We start from the raw sequence: 16,654 nt of genomic DNA on the forward strand, positions 1-16,654 counted from the left end.
CCCTATCCCTCGGTGTACCCCTACAATCAGCCTCTCCGCATTTCCTCACCGGGACGTTGATGCACCTCCTTAACACATGTGCCCACATGGCAAAATAAAGTATGTGTTGCCATATATTTCTAATAGTAAAAGTAAATGAACAAAGAAAATTTAATCATTATAGAATTTTCAAAATAAAATAAAGATATTTTAATCATGTAGAATTTTCAAAAGAATTTTATGGACTTCTCGAAGTTGAAAATTATGTAAATTGGAAGAAAATGTTGTTATTTTTAATGTTGTTTTTTCATTTAAAATAAAGTAAAATATGAGTAATACAAGAATTAAACTTAATAACCTCTTTCACTTTTCAAAACAAATTTGTAAATCTATAGTATTTGTAAAAAAAACACTAAAACATCAAAATACACAAGAAAGTAATATCCTAATCATTTTTGAGGATGAGTATTTTGTCTTATGGGCTATATCTCAAATCATGATTTAATAATTATATTCCTCTCTTCTTATATAACATTATAATTATTTATCGGGACAATTTCAGAGATTTTACTTTAGGTTTCGCTCTATAATACTCAGCTCTCATATGGTTTACGATATTACGTCTACCTCCCTTATTTTGATAATCATTCTTTAAATTATTTAAAATAACTAGAAATCAATTATGACCTAACAAATTTGCCTTTCTTTATATTAATTTCATCATATTAATACAAATTATTAAAACACGACTTATTTAATAAATACTTTAAAAATAAATCGATACAGATAAGTTCATATATATACATACACACAGTGTTCTTTTTTTAGCAAATAAAGATACACATTTCTTTATTATTGATTCATTTTAAAAGTATTTATTAAATAAATAATGAATTAGGTCCAAAATATGTAATAATTTTATCCCAATGTTTTCATAGTATAATTTTCTCTAAAATAATTTTAAAATTAATTAATAACTATAATCAAATAGAGAATAAAATAATCTCATATTTTATTTTTATCCTACCAACTAAACAATCCCCACTCAACCCTTTCATTTTTTTACCTTTTATTTTATTTTATTCGTTTGGTTCTTTTATTCATAAATGGAATATTCTTGTATACCTTAGCGTATGTTCATTATGCCAAAAAAATAAAAAATAAAATACAGAAAATTATATAAAATATATGGCATCCCATAGCTTAGGAACTCTTTATTTGACAGAATATGAGGAAAATATATTTAAAAGAATGCAGTCATTTCTTGACTTGTTAGTTTGTTAACACCATGTGAATGATGTGCAAGAAGATAAAATGCTCTCTTTTTTTACTTATTAAAATAATCTATGAGTTCTGAATTTTAAAATAATTATTTTAAGCATTAATTATTGGAGTAGTAAATTTAATATTTATATATATTTAGTGAATTATATTAATAAATATGCTTTATTTGAGTAAAAGTTAATTAGTTCAGTCAAATCTACACTCGGGCTTCTAGCTCTTTCTCTGACAACACTATCTACTAATCTTTAATTATAATCTTCAATCACCATATTTTTGACAAAATTGAAAAATTCGAATGCAGATATTAATTATAACTCTAATGCGTATGTCGAAAGTTGAGTCTAACGTGACTAGATTTACAAAAAGTTACAAATCTAGATGCGTGCTTCCAAAATTTATTTATGCACATTATCACTCAATAGAAATTTAGTTTAATCAAATTATTGATTCGAAATATAAAGAGATAATAGTAAAAAACACACATTTAAAACATAATTTTTGTGAGTTCTCAATCTGAATTATTAGGTATTTACATTTTTATCTGAACTATTACTAACTATTTATCATAACATACTTTGACTTATATTCGATGATATGTGGTGTAGAGCGTAGACTCTCTTTTTGTTTAAATATGATGAATAACACTCCATATAGATCATTAAAGAAATTAATTGAATTTTTTATAAAATGTTAAGAGATAATGGCCAAAACACTTTTGAAATATCACCTTTTTGCGAGTTTTCTATCTGAACTATCATGTGTTTATGTTTTTTATTGAGAAAATAGACAAATGCCTCCCTAACCTATTATTGAATTCTCAACTACACGCTTATACTTTGCGGGAGTCCTATTACCTTACTGAATTTTTCAAAAATAAAATATATACCACCCTAAAACTAGACAACAACATTCTCAAACATGTAGTGATACCCACTCGCTGCCAACTGTTATTTTTTATTATTTATATTTATTTTTTCCTTTGTATCCCCTTTTTCATTAATTACAAAAAGATCTTTACTCTTTTTATTCCTCCTTCTTCTTTTCTCTTTTGTTTTTCATTCACTTCTTCCAAATTAGTCATCCATGAAAAAAATCGAAGCTATTTTTATTATCATTTTTTCATCACTTTATATCATCCTTCAGGCACCTTGACGTGCTTGATTACTCATCTCTTTTTTTTTGAATTTTTTTATTATGTTATTTCTTTGTCTCCAGGACACCAAATTTGTAATATTTTATTTACGGGTTATTGATGGTTAAATTCTTGGGTCTTCACCAAACAACAATAGAGATTGAAGATAAAATCTGATGGTTGATGTATGTTACTGACCTAAAATTGGTGAAAAGGTAGATTAACGGTGTTGATATTTTGAACTAATTTGAGATTGATAAAAATGAAAACAAGATTAATATCCCAGATCAATACCCAAAACTCATGTTTAGTTTGCTTTATGAAATTCATGATCGAAAAAAATTATTTTATAGTCATAATTGTTTTAATTGACTAGATTTCTCCAATAATTAAAAAAAAATCAATAATAGAAAGAATTTTTATGATGGAAGGTGTTTAATAATTCTATTATTTTTTTAAGTTTTGTTTCTCCTAACTTTCTTCTTTTGTTTTTTTTTTTTTGGTCTTTACTTTGTGATTATTTTTTTTGGAATAGTGAGATTAAGGACAATTTGATTTTTCCGGCAATATGAATAACAATTTTAATAATTATTTGATGATTTGCAGTGTTAGTTGTAGTAAATAGTGAAACAAATTGTAAGAAAAAAATAATTAGAAGATGGATAAAAAGATGTGGTTAATGTAGTGAGGGTGGTTCAAGGTGGAGGAAATGGTGATGCGGTGCATGTTGAGTAATGAGAAAGAGAGGGGAAAAAAGAAAAAGAAACAAAAAACTTGAAGAGAAGAGTAAAAAAATATATATTTAACAAAAAGTCAAATTAAAAATATTATAAAATATAATTTATCAATTCTTCTTACTTCCACATGCCTCCAAGAGAGTGAGGACACTCTCTGTGCCATGTCAGCATCTAAGGGTGGGATTATTTCGTTTTAAAATAGTCTAAGGGGGTGATAGGACTCTCGTGAACATAAGTGTGTAGTTGAAAATTCGATAATAGGTTGAAGGGGCATTTGACTATTTTCTCTTTATTATTTAAACTATTACCAACTATTTATCAAAAACATGCCTCAAATTTAAATGAATCAACTGCCATATGGACGGAATCTTATGAGCAAATTAAGTAGTTCCACATCTAGTCAACTTTGATGTGTATTTTGATAAATAGTTAATGATTATCCAAATACAAAAACAATAACAACGACATACCCAATGAAATTCACAGAGTAGTGTCTGGGAGGGTAGAGTGTGCGCATGTCTTACCATTACCTCGTGGAGGTAAAAAGACAATTTTCAAAAGACCCCTGGTGAAAGTGCATCAATCCAAATAAAAGAAGAAAAAAACAATGGAAAAAGTGTAATGATTAATAAGAAAAGCAGTATAAAATCTACATGAGAGAAACAATAACAACAACAAAATAAAACAGACAACATATGACAAGAACTATAAGAGCGAGGCTAGTTCTACACCAAGCACTAAACCTCGCAAGGCAAGACAACAATACTCTACCCTACTACCCTTCAATCCTAATACGCAATCTCTACTCCTTCCTATCGAAAATCATATCTTCAGTAATATAAAGTTGCACCATGTCCTGCCTAATCACCTCTCCCGAATAATTTTTTGACCTACTCCTATCCCTCGGCATACCCCTACAACCAACCCCTCCGCATTTCCTCACCGGGACATTGATGCACCTCCTTTACACATGTGCCACATTCACAAACCATCTCAATCTCACTTCCTTCATATTCTTGTTCTCCAAAGCGACTACTCCCACCTTCTCCTGAATAATTAATAATTATTCAAATAAAAATACAAAATACTTAATAATTAAGATATAAGAATTGAAAAAAAAAATAGTTCACGGGTATTTTTTACCACGATCTTAAATATACAAAATAAATAGCCTATTCAAAAGTATGGACCCCAAACACACAAATGTGCCGCCTACAAATAAAACAAAAAAAAAACATTTTCATTAGGAGGTTATATTCTTAGCCTATTTTTATTCTATATTATATAAGCAATCATACATATGAATATCTTGTAAAATGTATAAATATGTAACAAAAATATCAAATAAATTTCACAAATTTTGATCCAAATCCCAGAAATTTCTTTTTTTTTTCTTCAATTAGTTGGCCATGGCGGATGAATCTCAAAAATGGGTTTTGATGGTAACAGCACAAACACCCACTAACATTGCTGTTATAAAATAAAATATTGGGGAAAAAGAGATGAAAACCTAATTCTGGCAATTAATGATAGTATTAGTGTAACTCTTGATCCTGCACATCTTTGTACTACTACTACTGTTCTGTTAGTCCTGCTTTTAATAAAGATCGAATGTGGCTTAATGGCAAGGTAAAAAAAATTTAATTTTTGTGATTTTATGATTTTGATTACTATTTGTTAATGGGGTTTGATTAATTTTGTGATATTGGAAAAAAGATTAGTTTTTTATGAGTTTAAATGTTTTAGCTGCTACATGCAAGATTGTAAGCTGATATGGTTTATATAGTGCAACATTCTAAGCTGGCGGAGCTAGGATTTTCATTAAGGGTGAAAAAATATGAAGATGAGGAAGTCAAAGAGGTTCAACATATACTATATATGCAGAAAAAAATATTTAATCAGATACAAACAGTGTAGTTTTCCTCCGAAGGGGATCGGATGAACCCCTAGGCCCTTACTAGCTTTGCCCCTGATTTTAAGTGTCTTTTAGCTGTATGTGACTACATGTAGTAGAATGAAGGAAGTTTAAATAAGGTATAGGGAACTGAGCTCTTCCATTTTATACTGAAAGTCTTCATTTTTGCTGGAATTTGATACTCTCAATTTATGTGAAGGTGTTTGACGTAATACGGAGTTCAAGAGAAAAAAGAGAAGTCTTTTGAAAATTGTGGTTTTAAACAAATTGGAAACTTTTTGTGGATACAAAGCAATTTTTTAAAGGGTAAAAATAAGTTTAAAGTTAAATTGTTACTCTTTCCATTTTAATTTGTTTGTCTGGTTTTGACTTCGCGCGAGGTTTAAGAAAGTAAAAAAGGACTTTTTAATCTTTTGATCTTAAACTTAAGATATGTAGAATGTACCAAAATACTCTTTAATCTAGTGGTCTTAAACATGTAAGGTGGAAAGTTAGAATTTAAGAGCTGCCAAAAACAGAAAGAGACACTCTTTTCGAAACGAACTAAAAAAAAAGTAGGACAAATAAATTGAAATGTAGGGAGTACTAAATATAGAAAGAAGAGCTAACAAGGGTTGTAGTAGAATGGATAGTCCTTCCATGCTTAACCAGAGGTCTCGTGGTCAAACCCCTGGATATGAAATTTTTGGTTAGGGAGCGGTTCCTCCTTAAATGACCTTACGCGACACAAATCCGGATCAATTGGGCCCCAATGTAGGTACTGTATTAAAAACCAAAAAAATTAAGAAACCCGTCTTTCTTTTTAGATTGACTAAGGAAATTGTGTCACATAAATTGAGACAGAGGAAGCAGCTAAATTACCTTTTTTCCCATTTTGGGGTTGAGAGAGTGCATGATTGTTCCTCTACTATGTGCTGCTTTAGTAAGATACGCCTTTTAGTGCAGATTTATTAATTTTGTGATTTTGGAAAGGACTAGTTCTTTAAGAGTAAATATTTCTGTAATTTTGTTTGGACGTATTCTTTGATCCTTTCTTATTTTGCTTTTACTGGTTCTTCTAGGAAATATCCCTCTCTGGAGGCAGATACCAGAACTGCCTTAGGGAAATTCGAGCCCGTGCTAATGATATTGAGGATGAGAAGAAGGGTATCAAGATCACAAAAAAGGATTGGGAGAATCTGCATGTGCATGTTGCCTCTTATAATAATTTTCCTACTGCTGCAGGATTGGCTTCCTCAGCTGCTGGTTTTGCCTGCCTAGGTACTGCTAACTATTTCTTTGTTACTTGAATTCTGAATTTGTTTGTCGCTTCACTATTTCGTTTATTTGATCTTCAGTGGCTACTAAATTGAGTCCTCCTAATGGCCGCAGGAGATGAAAATATTGTCCTTCTCTGACGAGCATTTGTATAAATGCTTATATGCTGCACAACTTGTGCCTGCAAAGCTTTTTGAATTTTCTTATTTTACATTATTTGTTGTAATAATATGGGCTGTTATTGGAGTCCACAACATATGAAATGAATCTTTTAGGGCTTGCCTGTATATTAGTCTATGATTTGACTTCAAAGCAAACAGAAAGTGATTCATTGTATCTTTCTAGAGTGTTCCAGAAAGTTTTAAGTACCTTCTCTAGCTTGTAACAATGCATATAGGATAACATTCTCTATCATTTTTTCAAGTTCCGCACTTTTCTTTTCTGAGTGCATCTCTCATGGAGCGACCTTTGGTTCTATCCGTAAACTATCATGCTGCTTGAGGAACAAAATAATTTTAAGTGACAGAATAGTTTAGCTAATGGGATATTGCAAGCTTTTATTTGTTCACATGCTGTCCATTATGTTTTTCTAAGTTTCTCACCCATATATATATAGTACGATGCAAATTCAAATCAATCAGAGCTTCCTTTTACTATTTTCCTTTCTCCTGCAACTTATTTTTCTGTGAACTTATTATTTTAGCTGTCAGATCTTGTAAGTAGTCAGTAAAGAATGGACTTGCTAGCGAAACTATAGAGCTTATTTTTAATAGAATACTTTTTGCTTACTTATACATTCTGTAGCTATGTGATAAAGTACTGCATTCTAAGTTACCAATTTCAAAAAATAATAAAGTACTGCATTCCATCTGTGCATTTGAGCTTCTTTGAGTTACAGCCTCCTTTCTAATTCATGTATTGGATGAGTTATTGGTAATAGATTTCCTCGGTTCACGTATGATACATATTTGTGTCCACAAGTAGGTAAATATTCATCTATATTCCATTTAATCTTTTGTTAGCATATTCTCATTATAAATCCTTGTTTAAATATATAATGAAATTTCGATGACAATGAGTAAGCAATGTATCTAAGTGAAACCCATCTTATGATTTTTGTGTTGATAAGTGTATAACATACTACACATAAACAGTTACGCCTTAGCCTCAAACAAGTTGGGGCCCGCTATATGAATCTTCACCAACATGACTCCATTTTAACTCATCTCACACATCAATACCCTTTTCATTGAATTAGTTTTTTTTCTCTAGATTTTTTCGGTTGCTCTTTTTGGACCTAGTTCTCTCCTCTTCATGCATCTATGCTTTCTCTAAAAAAAATTATCCGAGACTTAAAAAATGAGTACAACTAATTTATGTTTCATCTATGTGTTTATTCTCTTGCGAAGTTAATGAATGTGCAAGAGGACAACGGGAGGCTTTCTGCAATAGCAAGGTAAATTATCAGTCGTAAGTAATTCCTTTAGCTTGTTGGTATGTATTTCATTGGTCCTATGAAGTCTACTGATTATGTTTTTTTTTCTCTGTTCCATTGGTCTTGTTATTAGGTTGCCCTATGATAACTGAGGTTCAATAGGTCAGATAAATAGTCAAAATGACAACTTTGCTTATTCACTTCAGGCAAGGTTCAGGAAGTGCATGTCGAAGCTTATATGGAGGATTTGTCAAGTGGGTAATGGGAAAAGTACATCCGCTTCATGAGTTCTTGTCTTATGCTTCCGTTGACAGATATCTTATCTTCTCAGCATTGTTGTAATCCATTTCCCTGGCTACTTGTAGGAGGAAAATGGAAGTGATAGTATTGCTGTTCCACTTGTTGATGAGAAGCACTGGGATGAGCTTGTTATCATCATTGCTGTGGTATGTACTTATCCACCCAGATTATCATTGTTTCTCCCAAAGATTGAGCAATTAATATTGTGCTAGTATTCTGTTCTTATTTTCAACTATTACTTACACTATGAAGGTTTTTCAATTCGTATAATCTACTTCTACCCACTCCTTAATTTAATTTATTTTCCATTTAATCAGCCATCTTATAGTTTCATCACTTCTAAGTTTCAACTTATACTTCCATGTCATTTCTTCAAAATTTTATGCTGTCCCCTCGTCCCTCTCTACTCATGTGTACATTCTTCACTACGGATTGACAAAGCCAATCACACAAATACTGACCGTTGGGACACTTTTTCTGTTTTTTCCACAATAAAATACATATGTCAAACAAGATTTGATTCTTATTGAATCGCTGTATATTCAGGTGTGCTCACGGCAGAAGGAGACAAGTAGCACCTCCGGAATGCGTGAGACTGTTGAAACCAGTGCACTTCTAGAACACAGGGCAAAGCTATTTCATTTGTCTGGACTCTGGACTCTTGATTACATTTAGATTCTTCATCTTCAATTAGTGTCCTCAAAATCTTCCAGTACATGTTCACTTGGTCTTTATTTAACCTCTGTTCAACTGGTGAGAGTTGTATTCGAAGTATAATTTTTCATCTTATATTCGATTTTTTAGGAAGTAGTGCCAAAGCGAATAATTCAGATGGAAGAAGCCATACAAAAACGTGATTTTGCAACTTTCACTCATTTGACTTGTGCAGACAGCAATCAGTTTCATGCAGTCTGCCTGGATACTAGCCCTCCTATATTCTACATGAATGACACATCTCATAGGCAAGTTCTCTTAACTTCAAGTTACTAACATGAAGTGTGCGGAACTTCTTATTCTTAATAGAAGTACTGAACTTGATGATTGTTTTTACTAATGTCGAGAATAGGAAAAATAAGTCCTGATGGTGTGTTTAATTTTCAGGATAATCAGCTGTGTTGAAAAATGGAACCGTTCAGAAGGAACTCCACAGGTTTTTTACTTTACCACAACCTTTTGATAATGCATACTTGCATGATTTTGTTTGTCACACCCCTATTTTTCACCACCCCTCTTTCGGAGGTATGTTTTGAGAATGACCGAGAAATCGGTCGTAGAATTCAATACTTCAGCTAGAGTTTTGGATATTAGATATTTGAAAGAGAATAGTGATTATCCTTCTGAACTGGTATTTTTTGTTTCATTTTTTAAATATGTATTGCATCTCTCTCCTCAAATCCGTGTACCTTCCTATTTGAAGAGTCTGCAAACTGAATTATATTCCAACTGAACTCCCCTTGGTCTTGAGCTAGTTTTACGGTTACTGCTTAGCGGTTACTTCATATTATCTGTTCCCACTGAGATCTTGACTCCATATCAAGTGAAGCAAGAAAATCTATCCGTTTCAAGCCTTTTCTCGGTTCTGATTGACAATTTGAGTGTTTGACTAAGAACTATTGAGGTCTGGAAAACCTAATGTCCTGCTATTTGACTTCTAAAGTAGAGCATAACAAATGTTGCCAGGTTGCATACACTTTCAACGCAGGGCCAAATGCAGTCCTAATTGCACGTAACAGAACATCTGCTGCACTTCTGCTTCAGAGGCTGCTTTTCCACTTCCCTCCAAATTCAGAAACTGATCTAAACAGGTACATTCACTATCAAAAGTTTCCTAGTTTTTCTATAGGATGAATTGTTCTAGACCATATGGTATTGATAGGCGATCATACTCACTGCTTTTTCCTCTATCCAGCTACGTCATCGGTGATAAATCATTAATGGAGGATATTGGAATTTGTTAGGATTTGAGACTTTTAGAGAAGAAAATAAGGTTCAGCAGCAGAAACTTTTCTTCATTTAAGCTTTTGAAAGCATACACACATATATCTACATAAGCTTTTCCAAAGTTAGTAGAGGACCATACATATCCAACCACTATTGACTTTCTTACAAAACATATTCCATAAAACAAGGACTACCTTTCCTTTACATACTTAACATAATATTTAAGAAAATAACAATTAAACAAAAGACATCTTGAAATATCTCATTTTCTAACAGAATTCAGGATATAAAGGACATTGAAGCGTTGCCTCCGCCTCCAGAAATCAAAGATAAGGTTCCAGCTCAGAAATACAAAGGCGAAATCAGCTACTTCATCTGCACACGACCTGGTAGAGGTCCGGTTTTGATAAATGACGACAGCCAAGTTCTCCTCCACCCTGATACTGGGTTGCCCAAGTAAGCGGCGCCCTTTTGTTTACATAGTCTTGAGTTCTAAGTATTACAGCCCTTGAGAAAAAAAGATTGGAGGCTGCCATTTTCAAAATGGTTATTTGAATTCAAAAGTTGTTGTTTGTAGTTCAGTTTTCCTGTATTACTCCTCAGTGGGAATTCTTGTGTACTTGTTTCTTTAATAAGAGTCCTCAATTTTGCTTCTTTCATATGATCTTCTCATTTTTCGGGTTAATTTCACGTATGCTCACTGAACTTTATTCACCTAGTCACAAATATATGGGAAGAATAGCCTGAAATACCCAAGGCCAAAAACACCATAAAATGGCAAGTTGGCAACTATATACAATTTTGTTCATCACCATGACTACTAGTGAAAGACAATAAGTCTTTTGTGTTCTGTTTTTTTTTTTGTTCTTATCCGGTGTTTGGTATTGCATTGGAGCCCGATTAATTTGAATTTGTGCCATGTAGGCTCCATTCGGGGGAAGACTTACTACCAATAACTTTTTCATGTTTAAGTCTCGAACCTGAGACTTTTGATTAAGGGAGGAGCAATTTCAACCATTGCACCACATCCTTTGGTGGTACAATAGGTTATTGATTCCTAAGCAAATGGACTTCGTTTATATAACTCAACTCTTAGGGCTCATTTGGCTACAAGGATAGGAGATGATAATTTTGGAATAATATACGGGATTATTTTATTCCGAGTTTGATTGAACTTTTCTAGATGTGGTATAAGCAATTTTAGGATAATGATATTACTTAAACTACATGATAAAAAGAAGGAATTAGCAATGGACAACTTTTGTTGCTAATTATATAAAGTCATCGGTAATACTACTTAACGAAGAAAGTTCTATATGAAAAGTCAATTCAGATTAGTCGCGGTCCAATACTGATACTAGGCACTGAGTTGGAAGCAAAAAAAAAAAAGTAGTGTGAACTAATCAAGGGAAGTGGACAGATTCTTTTTTTCCTTTTGCTACTTTTTTTCCTCCTTTTAATGTGTTTTCACACTAATAGCCTTTTTCCCTTTTGCTACTTATTTTCCCATTGACTTTGATTCTGAACCATATAAATATACACTCTTTTTCTTCTTTCTTAATAAAGCAAGTTGACTGACTTTATAGTCATACATTTGTTTAAATTCCAAGTCGTGTCGAGTCAAACTATGTCATACAAATCAAAACAGACAGATACACGACGACAACTTTTCGTCTTGTGAAATAATTCAAGTGGAGTCATTCATTTTCTTTTTTTTTCCAGTATATATCCTTTTTCCATTTCTCTTCATAGTAGTATGTTTCAAGTGCATAGTAACATCATGGAGAAACACATTTTCTTATTGATACTTGCTATCTTAGTTCAATGTCCATGTAGGCAAAAATCGCATTCACGCGCCCATCTGACATAAATCATAGACAATGTGCCATGTGAGCAAAAAAATGTTTTAAGTGGTAGAGTTCAATGTACTAGTTCTAGTTGAGGTGTCTAGCTAAGTGAATTTGCAAAGAATTTTAAGGAACCGCAGATAACTTAAGCCAATATTTTTCTTTACTTAATTATATTCTTAACTAACAATGCCAATTGCCAACTGGTGATATCCTAATGGTCCTTAGTCTTTACCATTTTCTTCAAACTCCATCAACAATCAACACAAGTTGTGTAATGGTTGTTGAAGAAGCTTTAATTTCTTCTTTTGAATACATTAATATTCCCCAACAAGGGAGGGGGGGGGGGAATTATATTACTACAAGTGAAACAAAGCAATTAAGAAAAAAAAAAGACCAACATGGCCATTCTTGATTCTACACTTGACTTAGAGTTGGCCAAATGAATGAGCAAGGTAAGTGGTGGGTTCAGATTGCTCGTAATCTGAACGCTCATCTGGGAAATGATCGTGCTAATCAGGACCACCCACCACAGCCCCCACTAGTAAGTTCGGGTTTGGTGATTGTGAATTCATCACAATGAAACAAGACCTGCATTGTATCTTTGCTGGATTGTTCGCGATTGAGGATCCCCTGTGATGAATCCTCTATGGATACCTAGCTCCATGTATGACATTTTTAGTGGATTGTCTCCTAACAAATAGTCCACCTGCGCGTTCAAAAAAAGGAACGAGGCTTAACTTTTATGCACTGAGGTTTTGCTATATAGTTAAAATATTCACTTTCATTGTTGAGCAATGTGATAAAAAGAAAGTCAAAGTACACACAAAATTCAGCATTAACAAAGTTCTGGGAAGGACCACACCACTAAATAGGGAAGTGCACATTTCACTTTCATTGCTCTAATTTTAGAAAATGGGAACGCTTTGATTTTCTCTTGCTCAGTCAAAGGGGCCAAATATCACTTTCATTGCTCTAATTTCTCTTGTTGACATATTTGACTTTTAGACTTTTCTCCCACAAGTTGTGTAATGGTTGTTGAAGAAGCTTTAATACATATTTCAACAATCACACAAGTGGATCCTTTGAACACGCTATTTATGTCTTATCCCAATATACATCCCCCTCTTTACCAGATAAAAAATCAACACTTCTGAAGATGGCTGATGCCTTTCTGTCATTTGCAGTTCAAAAATTGGGTGATTTCCTCATCAACAAGTTTCCCTACGTACAAATCTGAGAAAGGAAATTGAGTGGCTCAGAAATGAGCTACTCTTCATACAGTCTTTCCTCAAAGACGCAGAACAAAAGCAATGCGGAGATCTAAGAGTTCAACAATGGGTGTTTGAGATCAATTCTATTGCTAATGATGCTGTTACTATACTCGACTTACAGCTTTGAGGCTGATAAAGGTGATGACCATGAATTTGCTAGTCGTCTCAAGGCTTGCGCTTGCATATATAGGAAGGAGAAGAAATTATACAATGTTGCCGAGGAGATCCAATCACTCAAGCAACGAATCATGGATATCTCTCGCAAACGAGAGACTTATGGTATTACAAATATCAATAGTAATTCAGGAGAAGGGCCAAGTAATCAGGTTACAACATTGAGGAGAACTACCTCATATATAGATGATGATCACATTTTTGTTGGCTTTCAGGATGTTGTACAAACATTGCTAGCTGAAATTCTCCAAGGAGAGCCTCGTCGAAGCGTCCTCTCCATTTATGGAATGGGGGGTTTAGGCAAGACCACTCTTGCGAGAAAACTTTACACCAGTCATGATATACTCAATAGCTTCCCTACACGCGCTTGGATATGTGTTTCGCAAGAGTACAACACCATGGATCTTCTTCGGAATATCATAAAATCCGTCCAAGGTCGCACCACGGAAACTCTAGATTTGTTGGAAAGGATGACAGAAGGAGATCTTGAAATTTATCTTCGTGATCTATTGAAAGAACGCAAATACCTTATGGTGGTTGATGATGTATGGCAGAGAGAAGCATGGGAGAGTTTGAAAAGAGCATTCCCGGATGGCAAGAATGGCAGCAGAGTCATTATTACCACGCGCAAAGAGGATGTCGCTGAAAGAGCAGACAACAGAGGTTTTATCCATAAACTTCGTTTCCTAAGCCAAGAAGAAAGTTGGGATCTCTTTTGTAGGAAACTACTTGATGTTCGAGCAATGGTTCCAGAAATGGAAAGTCTAGCTAAGGATATGGTGGAAAAGTGTAGAGGCTTACCTCTTGCAATTGTTGTATTGAGCGGACTACTTTCGCATAAAAAGGGGCTAGACGAATGGCAAAAGGTGAAAGATCACCTTTGGAAGAACATTAAAGAAGATAAATCTATTGAAATCTCTAACATACTATCCTTAAGCTACAATGATTTGTCAACTGCGCTAAAGCAGTGTTTTCTCTACTTTGGTATATTTCCAGAAGATCAAGTGGTAAAGGCTGATAACATAATACGGTTGTGGATGGCGGAGGGTTTCATACCCAGAGGAGAAGAAAGAATGGAGGATGTGGCTGAAGGCTTCTTGAATGAACTGATAAGACGAAGCTTGGTTCAAGTGGCTTATACATATTGGGAAAGAGTTATTGAATGTAGGGTTCATGATTTACTCCATGATCTTGCGATACAAAAGGCATTGGAGGTAAACTTCTTTGGCATTTATGATCCAAGAAGCCACTCCATATCCTCTTTATGTATCAGACATGTGGTTCATAGTCACGGAGAAAGGTACCTCTCACTTGATCTTTCTAACTTAAAGTTGAGGTCAATTATGTTCTTCGATCCAGATTTTCGTAAGATGAGTCTTATAAACTTCAGGAGTGTGTTCCAACATCTATATGTGTTGTACTTGGATATGCGCTTTGGGAATGTGTCTATAGTACCTGATGCCATAGGAAGCTTGTACCACCTCAAGTTGTTAAGACTGAGAGTTATCCGTGATCTTCCGTCTTCCATTGGCAACCTCAAGAATCTACAGACACTTGTTGTCGATACGGGTGGATACACTTGCCAACTACCCCAAAAGATAGCTGACTTGATAAATTTAAGACATTTAGTTGCTCGGTACTATTCAAAACCTCTGGTACATGTAAACAAACTCACTAGTCTTCAAGTTCTTGAAGGTGTTGGTTGTGATCAATGGAAAGATGTTGACCCTATTGATTTAGTCAATCTTCGAGAATTAAGCATGTTTGATATTAGCAAAACTTACTCCCTAAACAACATTAGCAGCTTGAAAAACCTTAGCACTCTCATATTGTGTTGTGAAGATTATGGATCATTCCCATCCCTTGAATTTGTTAATTGTTGTGAAAAGCTCCAGAAATTGATGTTAGAAGGGAAAATAGAGAAATTGCCAGATCTGTTTCCAAATTCCATCACAATGATGGTTCTGAGGAAGTCAGTACTGAAAGAAGATCCGATGCCTACTTTGGGAATGTTGCCAAACCTAAGGAATCTCAATTTGTTTAGTGCTTATGAAGGAAAAGAAATAATGTGCAGTGATAACAGCTTCAGTCAACTAGAGTTCCTTCATCTTACTGAACTTGAGAAGCTAGAAAGATGGGATTTAGGCACAAGTGCCATGCCTCTGATTAAAGGTCTTGGTATCCATGACTGTCCAAATTTAAAGGAGATTCCTGAGAGAATGAAAGACGTGGAGCTGTTGAAGAGGAATTATATGTGGTGAAGCATATATCATGTCTTCATAATCGTAGAGGTATTTCTGCCAAGCATGCACATTGGTTATTAATTGAGTGGTTTTAGTGTTTAATTTCTTATTGTTTTAAGCTTTTTGAGTGACTGTAATTGGTTTGAACATAATTCGTCTACTGTATGTTCTCTTGCTTATCCACATTTATTTAAGACCATATGCTTTATTTATATGTTAAAAAAATGAAATTAAAAATACTAGTATATGGTACTCTCTCTTGTCCACAATTTAGTAGTATTTTTTTGTTCCTCTTTTATATTAATAATATTTGTGTTAAATCAACAGAGAAGAATACATTCACCTGCATCAACTTGCCTTCTCCAACCATCAATCAAGTTGGCTGTTTTTTCTTATGTTTTCGTTTTTCAATGTTTAATTTCTTTCTGTTTTTGGCTTTTCTTAGTGTGTGGAAACGTGCATGTGTTGGAATACAACTTTTTTTTTTTGGATTTTGTGATGACCTAATTAGCGGAACAAAGTTAAAAATGTTCATGTAAAATGAACAAAAATATCCTCAGTTAATAGTTTGATTCAAAAATATCATTGTCTTCAATAATTTGATCCAAAAATGCTCTTATTGTTACTTAATAAGTCAAAACGTCTTTTTTCAAGTAAATATATTATCTCTTTTTTTTAAAACACGTTCTTTTCCTAATAATGATTTTTTTTTTCATTATAAAATGTTTATCCTACTTCAATTTATAAAAAATATTAATAAATAAAAATGTTTTATATATTATTAGAAATTTTTTTATCGTTATCTAAATGAAAATTAATGACGAGGTTACTATGAGGACATATAATAAAAGAAGTTGAGAACTCGCTCAGTTTGCAGCAAGAATAACAAAAAAAAAAACTTACAAACTCGCTCGGTGTGGAGCGATTTTTGGGAAAAAATAGAGAGCAAATCGCTCATAAGTAGGGAGAAAAAAAGATAAAATAAAAGAGAAAATCGCTCATAAGGCAACAAGGTGATCAATTTTTTTTATGCCATTAACTGTAGTTATAGCACAAACATATCTCGCTCCTTCTCTAATGGAGTGTCCCTTTTGATTAAACCAAAAATTGAACGACCCTTTATGTATTTTAAAGAA

General features: G+C 33.4%; 2 pseudogenes; both read left to right on the forward strand.

The window, feature by feature from the left end:
* Positions 1-4,426: 4,426 nt before the first annotated feature.
* On the forward strand, positions 4,427-10,525 carry LOC102606200 (diphosphomevalonate decarboxylase-like; annotated as a pseudogene).
* A 2,341-nt stretch (positions 10,526-12,866) lies between these two features.
* Positions 12,867-15,730, forward strand: LOC102605520 (disease resistance protein RPP13-like; annotated as a pseudogene).
* The last annotated feature ends 924 nt before the right edge of the window (positions 15,731-16,654 follow it).

Source organism: Solanum tuberosum, unplaced genomic scaffold (genome assembly GCF_000226075.1).
Source record: "Solanum tuberosum cultivar DM 1-3 516 R44 unplaced genomic scaffold, SolTub_3.0 scf00719, whole genome shotgun sequence".
NCBI classification, from domain to species: Eukaryota; Viridiplantae; Streptophyta; class Magnoliopsida; order Solanales; family Solanaceae; genus Solanum; species Solanum tuberosum.